Consider the following 9,219-nt stretch of genomic DNA (forward strand, 5'->3'; position numbering starts at 1 on the left):
ATAAGGGACTACTGCTGATCACAAAAAGTCATTAAGTGTGCCAAGTACTGGGAGTCTAAACATCTATATAACTTTTTCTCAGTAGTATCATATCTTACCACTAAATCTTTATAAAAGATGGACTTCAAACTCACTGAGAGAATCAGAGAGCAAAGGCTATCCAGATCATACCTCCCCGTTTTTTTAAGTTAGGGCTCTTTAAGCTTTCATTTCATAATATATAAATTGATCATTGCATTTCAACCAACACTGTGATGATTCAGTGCGAGGAGATACTGTATACACATACATATAAGGAGAAACATCAAATTTTGTCTTCTTATTCTTTGCTCTTCCAAAGGCTTTTGATTCCAAAAATACAATCGGAGACAACAACCGATAATACTGTATGTACCTAAAGACTAATGCAAAAATACCAGGTAATTTTACAGAAGTGACAGCGTTCTTGACTTTGATGACGGAAGGGTTTAACACTACAATAGTCTTATGATTCAATGTGACATCACAGTGAAACCTCCTCGTTTAACAAACTATATGGAGACAGTTGTATAGAGACAGACAGACAGACACATAGCCAGATAGACATGCACCATTAAGATAGAAACACGCAGACCGACAGACAAACTGACAGAAAGACGTAAACACACAACCAGAGACAGAAAAAACATGGATAGACAAATATACAAACAAGAGGCAGAGATACAGACACACACAGACATACACACACACACACACACACACACACACACACACACACACACACACACACACACACACACACACACACACACACACACACACACACACACACACACACACAGCAGACAGACGGAAACCCAGAAAGACACACAAACGGACACCTTCGCCTTGCTTCCCTCGCTATAAAGTGCTTGGAATTCTGGTCATGTTTAGTGAGGGTTCCGGTCAACTGTGGTCACTCAGATAAGCGACTAATGTTTGTTTGTGGTACATCCTGGCTCACTCCCTCCATCCCTCCATGCTCCCTCCCTTCGTCTTTCCTTCCCTCCCAATATATCTGCCTGCCCTTCCACACACCATCGGCCACCTCTATGGCTCTATCCACTTCTTCCCTCCCTCCCTACTTGCCCCTCCACATACCATTGCCGAATTCTATTCACTCCCTCCCCCCCTCCTTACTTGCCCCTCCACAAACCATTGTCAGCCTCCATCCATTCCTTCCTGACCCATCCAAATACTATCCTCACCCTCCAGCCATTCTCTCCACCTCATACCACCGGCCCTCTCCGTCCAATCCTTCCCAACACCTCCAAACAACATCCTTGCGCTCCCTCCACACAACCCATGATCTCTTATCACACTCCCACTTCCACCCCCTCCCCTCACACACTTACCTCTACATCATTCTATCCCGTCCACAAATTGGTCAGGAGGGAGGAGGAGAAGGAGGGGGGGGAGATGGAAGAGGAAGAGGAGGAAGGCGGTGGAAGAGAAGGTGAGCTTGAGGTATGTGTAATATAATAAACAGTGGGCCCACCTACCGGTTTTCGGCTTGCTCACAGCGCTCTGAATAAACATTGGTGTCACTAAACGACGGAAATAACATTAATATAAATAATAACGATGGGAGATGAGAGAATGAGGTAAAGAAAGACAGACAGGCATTCCCCGGTATCTTGTATATTGAAGAGTTTCAGTTACCTATTATATTATATAAACGCTATTAAGGCCTACAGTTTGGAAACACTTCGATGATTGCCAACTTAATTAACCCCCATTGAGTACGATGAATTAACCTCCTTGAGTACGATGACTTAACCCTTTAAATACGATGATTTAACCCCTTGACTGCGATGACGTAACCAGCTAGAGTTAAGTCATCGTACTCAAAGGGTTGCATACTCACTTAGAGAAGAGAAAGAGGAACAGAAGAGAACAGAACAAACTCCCCCCTCTCTCTCCCTCTTGTGCCTTATCTCTCCTTGGCTACTGAAGGGCTGGCTGCAGCACATCACGTCTCGATGCCCACGCCTCGATGCCCACGGACAGATACACTTCACCCTCATGGTGCGCGCGCGCATACACACACACTCTCTCTACACTCAGTCACGCGCGTCGCAAACCTCCCCCCTTTTGAAATCCCATTCAAAAGATTTTCCTTATTAATTTCCACCTCCAAATTGTCCTTAAAATTACTGAAAAGCATATAAAAATACCCTGAATTTTTGCTAAAGACTCAGGTAAACTTTGATACTATCTTGAACACCAATTTTTTAGAGATCAGGAATGTTTACATTATGATTCATGTTTGATAAATCTACTTCATATTAGCGTCGGACATGATGGTGTTTGGGGAGTGTGGAGAATCATGTCTGACGTGTGCAGGCGTGGGATAACTGGCGTGGAATAACTGGCATAGGATGACTGGCAGGAGATAACTGGCGTGGGATAACTGGCGGGGATGACCGGCGTGGGATAACTGGCGTGGGATAACTGGCAGGAGATAACTGGAGAGAGATAACTGGCATGGAATAACTGGCGGGGATAACTGGCGCGGAATGACTGGCGCTTAGGCTCACTGGCATGTGGACACTTCCTGGCACCTACCAACCACTGCCCCCACTGCCTTGCTGATTAACCTTGGTAGGTATAAGGCTTTAGGAGTAAACCCCGTACGAAAAATCTGAGAAGCCCCACATCAGCAGACATGCTTACAGAGCTCCAACAAGACCCCAACGGCGGTATAGGCGGAATAGATGGACCAGCAAGGGAACCCAACGACTACACCGGCGGACGAAGGCAATGCATGATGGACATGCTACTAAGGCAAAACCCAACAAACTGGGCTATTGGCAGTCCATTGCAACTATCCCTCTCTCCAGTCGTTGAAACACTTGCACCACTGGATCAGGTAAAGGGAGAGCCAAGATGTGTGGTTGCAGCGTACAATCCTGCCTCACCACATAAATCAACTCACGCACAGACATCAACCAGCTCATCATCATCAAAACCCCTATCCCCCAAGAGTCCTATGGCGACAGACGAGTGGCAGAGGGGACAGGCAGAGATGAATGCAGGGAGTCTCTAGTCACTACTCTGCACAAGGGCGGCTTAGATAAGATCTAGGCAGCAGTGCAATCTGGTCCTGTCTGTGCAACTGAGCAGCCCTTTCGAGAGCCACTCTGCTCACCCCACGGGGGAGGGGGCTAGAAAAGGTGCCCGAAACATAGCCTGCCTAAAGAACCAACCTGACTGGGCAACCACACCCAGTAAGGTCATCTTTATGCAGTCGAAAACACAATCATAATCATAGATCAAAGCAAAAACGAACTACACAATCTCTTATGCCCGCTGCATGGAATGTCAGGACCCTTCTAGATACCGGCACAGATGAGCATCCTGAAAGAAGAACTACCCCTGTGGGAAAAGAGCTGGCTAGGTATAACATCGACATAGAAGCCATTAGTGAGTCTCGGCCCCCCAGACGAGGGTCGACTCACAGAACGGGTGTCTGGCTATACCTTCTTCCGGAAGGGTAAGTCTGCTGTGGAGTTGGCTTGGCCATCCGTCAACGCATCCTGCATAGGCTAACTGAAATGCCTGTTGGGATCACCGAGTGCCTCATGATGCTCCGAACCCCACTGAATCAATCAAGTCATGCCTTCTTCATCAGTGCATACACCCCAACACTGGATGCAGAGGATGACATCAAGGAGGCCTTTTATGCCGATCGTGACAGAGTACTAACCTCTATCCCCAGAGAAGCTAAGGTTGTGCTCCTAGGTGACTTCAATGCCAGAGTTGGCAGAGAAGCTGACATTTGGTAGGGAATCATAAGGAGAAATGGGCTAGGCAAGTGTAATTCCAACGGCCTACTCCCCCACAGAAAGTGTGCTTTACACAACTTCACTAAAGCCAATACCTTGTTTAGGCAGGTCGACAAGTTCAAGGGTTCGTGGCAACACCCGTGATCCAAACACTGGCATCTCATTGACTACATCATTGTCAGAGAAAGAGATTACTGAGTTGTCCTCATCACCCGAGCCATGCATGGCTTAAGCCAATGAGACACTGATCAGTGGCTCGTCAGAGCCAAGCTCTCACTTCATGTTGCCCAAAAACAGTGAAGGCAACAAGCCTCCAGAAGAGGTTTTAACACAGAGCATCTGGGGGATCCAGTGGTAGCACATGCTTTCAGAGAGCAGCTCAAAGATGGGCTGAAAAACAACCCGACAACAAACAACCCAAATTCCAGTGCCGAATGGGATTTTCTCGACACTGTCATGACAAAAACCTGCAAAAAGACCCTCGGCCAGATCGAAAGAATACACCAGGACTGGTTTGATGAAAATGACCAGGAAATCAATTTACTCATCGATGATAAACAGGCTGCTTTAACTGACTGGCAGAACAACCCTCAGTTTAGGACAGAAGCTGATACCTTCTGCAAGAAGAAAGCGGCGGCCCTGCATGAGCTTCCCAATCTAAAGAACGACTGGTTTAAAAATAAAACATGTAATATGCAAAAACTTGCAGATCAACACAAGATGTGCGAATTTTTCAATTCCACTATAACCTTTCATGGGCCAATCACTCATGGTGCAGCCCCCCCTCCGCTCATCCGACGGTAATTCCCTAATTAAAGACGAAGAAGGCATCCTTCAGTACTGGAAAGAACACTACCATTCGCTGCTCAACTGAAGCACCGATGTGGATGTCCTAACTACCCAACAGCTGACATCGGTCGCAGATATTGACTATGAGGCAACAGTCACTGAATGCTGGATAGATCTGCGACTCAACCAACTCAACACAGCTAGGGTAGCTACTTTTGTATTCGGATAGTTAATTTTATGGTAATAAAATGGCAGCGGCGGCGGCGGCAGCGGCGGCGGCGGCAGCAGCAGCAGCTGTAGTAGTAGTAGTAGTAGTAGTAGTAGTAGTAGTAGTAGTAGTAGTAGTAGTAGTAGTAGTAGTAGTAGTAGTAGTAGTATGCGTGTGTGTGTGTGTGTGTGTACTGTGGGAATAATGCCAGTGTTAGGGGAGAAGTGCCAAGACTCGAAGGTAGAGACTAGGACTAGGTGAAGGCTGTCAGTTGTTCGGGACGAGAGCCAAGGTTAAGAAGATGATGTCAAGACAAGTCAAGAGAGTACCAGTACGAGGGAAGGAAGGGTGACGAGTGTTATGGAAAGGCTGTCTCGTTCAGAGGTCAGCCTGGGTTATAACTCAAACTAGGTTACAGGTCAATTTTGAGTCATAGGTTATCTTGGGTCACAGGTCAGCTTGGGTCACGGGTCAGCTTGGGTCACGGGTCAGCTTGGGTCGCGGGTCAGCTTCAACAATCAATCAGCTGGGTCGTAAGTCATTGTTCAACTGGGTCACAAGACTATGGTCAGAGATGTCAACATAGACAAAGGTTCCTTGGGTCACAAAGGTCAGCTGAGGTCAGATCAGCAGGGCCGGGGATCTGGGGTAGTCTTTAGTCTTCACTCTAACAAGGTGTGTGTGTGTGCGTGTGTGTACTTAGTTGCGTATGGAATGTGTTAATTTACGTGTATGAGTATCAAACACAATTTTAACCTATGAATCAAGGGTCATAAACTGCTAGTTTGTGCGGACTTCAATAGTATTGTACTGGTCCAACTGCCCAGTTTGTGTCTAGTCATCTCTCATAACCTGACCCCAAACTCAGTAGAGGTGCTCAAGAACAGTGTTTTATACTTAATGCTGTTGTTTACGGCTGTTGTTATATGTGTTATTCAATGTCTGTCTGTGACTCCTGTTTACACTCTGAGTCTGAGTCGAGATAAGTATTTCAGAAAGTAAGTGAGCGAGTACGAGTATTTGTCTTGGTTTGGTAATAACTCTTGATACACATTGAGTTTTGGTTTACAATTATTCCGTATGTGTTATTCTTGCTTGTGTTGCAAATGTGTTGAACACAATAGCCTCATGTGTTTATTTTCTGTGTTTACAAAATGCTGTGATATGATAAAAGACATTTACTGAGTACCGTTTGTTAACTAATTTGTCTGTACTTGTACTAGCAGCTGCTTCTGTGCTGTCGTTTGTAAACTAATCAAACTAAATTACACTTTACTCGGCATAACTCGAGCGTCAACGTAAGATTAAGTCACCTCCTGCACCAGTAATTGCTCCCCCACATCATAAAATCAACAATTCACCTTACTCACACATCCACCACTCTAACCGTCGTCTCCTTCCCACTCCCCCACACAAGGGCGAGCCACACATACACCCACTGAGGTCATGGACCCAATCTGTGCCTCGAGGTCATAAACGGGCTACACCCTCGTCCTGGACCCTTGCTCATTACTCGTCACGCCGTGTTTAGGATTACTATGATTCCCAAGAGAAGGGCGGATGATGGTCTCCCCGCCAGTACTCGGCTGTCACTTCAACTGGGATTCTGGTTAATATTATCAGTTTGATGTAATTGAAACTGTTTATAAATGAAGCCGTTATACAAAATGTTGCAAGCAAGTTTTGAGAAGGTGGTTTGTTATTATGTGCTTATATAGTCTAATTTATTGTTTTTCTTAAGGTGACGGAGGAGTGATATATCGACTAACAGCTCGTGGTAGTGGTGGTGGTGGTGGCGTCGCTTACATGACAAAGTCACTACATAAGAATGGAGGAAACTGCAGAGGGCCTATTAGCCCATACAGGGCACTAAGAAAGGATCAAAACCTTTGTTGAGAATCCTGATCACCTAGGAAATAAAATCCATTTTATGTGCCAGTAAAAAGATGCTGATAAAAATATGTGGTGAGGTGTTTGTGTCAGGGGCGGGGACGAGTCCTCGCTTGACCGGCGCCGCGACAAGTTTAGGAGCTCACTTGACCAGGCTTCCGCGACAGCCTCTGGAGGTGTTGACCGCCGAGAACGACGTCCGAAACAAGGTGGGCAATCGTCGTTAGAGGGAAGAAGAAATAGATGAAAAGAATCCTTGTTGATATGTTGGCAGGAGTCCACCAGCGAGTCGATCTTGTATAATGACATTGGGGCCATCAAAAGTCGACGGTAAATATCATCAACACACAAAACCAGCCAATTATTGATTACGGGGGCCCCAGGGCCGGAGAGGACTTGCTGACTCAGATGCGGTGCCAAGTGGAGGCCAGGCGTCCGAGCAGGGGCATAACCTGACTTTTTCCACCCCTCGTGGCACCATGGCACTGACCACAAAGCCAGCAGGCACTAACCCAAGACGCTGGTCCTGCTGAAATATAACTTTAAGAGAGATTTCATCGTGGTGGGAATAGTGATTATGGGAGATAGACGACGACGGGGGATGGTAATGATGATAATGATAAGGAATTAGCTGGTGTCGTACGAAGTGTGTCGTCGGACTGACAGTGTGCCAAGTAAGAGTGGCGACAGGCTCCGCCCTCGTGCCACGGTGGGCGGAGCCTGACTGACCAGCCCTTCCCACTCTGGCCTCGTCCCGCCCCCTGGCCTGCGTGCGCAATACTTCCCTTGAAATCTTCAAATAATAGAGGTGAAGCTTCTATTTAGTGTACTTTGTTCCCTTAGATGAAGCGCACCTCCCATTGTGTCCCTCATGTTCCTCATTTTCCAGTTCCATTCCCATGTCATTTCCTCCCATTTTCTTTGGACGGCCGAGTCTACGACGATGTTGGGTATGTCGCCGCTGTTTCACCGGCTGGGTAGACTACTAGTACAGCCAATAGACATTTGTATAGCCAAATATAGCCAAGCGTTTAGACAGTATTTGACTAATGATAGACCTAGAGTCGCGCATCGGGGGCGACCACAGCCACTCCCGTGCCCTAGACAACTCTTTCTACTGTAGTTGTACAGCGTTGACTTTCTGCTCTAGCTCTAACTCGTTACTTTCTGTTCTAGCTCTAACTCGTTACTTTCTGCTCGATCTCTAACTCGTTACTTTCTGCACTAACTCTATCTCGAACTTCCTGCTCTAACTCGCTCACCATTTTTTGCTTTAGTTTTTAACGCGTTAACTCTGTATCATATCTATAGAACGTTTTAAATACAATAGCTTTAGACAACTTGTCGAAGACTAGCATAGAGTTTCCGTAGAGTTTTACGCGTTCCTTGCAAGAGCTGACTTTCGCTGTGTACACTAGAGATAATTGTTCTTGGGGTATTACATCCTTTTACTCATCATAGCAGAACGTTTTGTTATGTTCCCATGAACTACTCCAAGATTAATGTATTTTGATGCCGTAGACTATAGATACCCGAGTAGACAAGTGAAGCAAGAAACAGGTTCTCAATTATTCCGATCAGTGAAATCAGATTTAAAATCTGTTGAGTGAGACGCGAGTGTATATTAACGGTGTTCTCTCGTTGGAATGGCTTGTGGAGGGACGCTGTTACCGGTCGAGGTGTGGAAATCGTCGCAATCGAGTGCGGGATTCGAGTGTAATGTGGTTCTGGTGCAATTAGCGAGCGATTGTGATGGCGGTTGACACCTTGTGGTTACTGTGAGTGAGTTAGTCTCCCTGGCCTCATGTGCAGCCCTTTAGCGCCTCTTGTTCCTACATGTGGTCGGTCACCAATACTTGTTTGTGGCCAGTCAAAGTAAGGCACCATGGCCATGAAAGAAGGGCTGCGACCACTAACGAAGGGCTGTGACCATGAGTGACGGGCTTTGACCATGAAGGAAGGGCTGTAACCACGAATGATGGGCTGCTATCATGAATGAAGGGCTGCAATCATGAATGAAGGGCTGCGATCATGAATGAAGGGCTGCGACCATGAATGAAGGGCTGCTATCATGAATGAAGGGCTGTGACCACGAATGAAGTTCTGTGACCATGAATGAAGGGCTATAACCTCGAATGAAGGGCTATAATCACGAATGAAGGGCTATGGTCATGAATGGAGGGCTGCTATCATGAATGAAGGGCTGTAACCATGAATGAATTGCTGCGATCATGAATGAAGGACTGTGATCATGAATGAAGGTGCTGCTGTCATGAATGAAGGACTGTGACCATGAAAGAAGGGCTGCTATTAAGAGTGATGGACTTTGACCATGAATGAAGGGCTGCTATCATGAATGAAGGGCTGTAGCCATGAATGAAAGGCTGTAACCACGAATGAAGGGCTGCTATCATGAATGAAGGGGTGCGATCATGAATGAAGGGGTGCTACCATGAATGAAGGGCTGCAACCATGAATGACGGGCTGTAACCATGAATGAAAGGCTGCGATCATAAATGAAGGACT

This window comes from Homarus americanus, unplaced genomic scaffold, assembly GCF_018991925.1.
Source record: "Homarus americanus isolate GMGI-L3 unplaced genomic scaffold, GMGI_Hamer_2.0 scaffold37032, whole genome shotgun sequence".
Lineage (NCBI taxonomy): Eukaryota > Metazoa > Arthropoda > Malacostraca > Decapoda > Nephropidae > Homarus > Homarus americanus.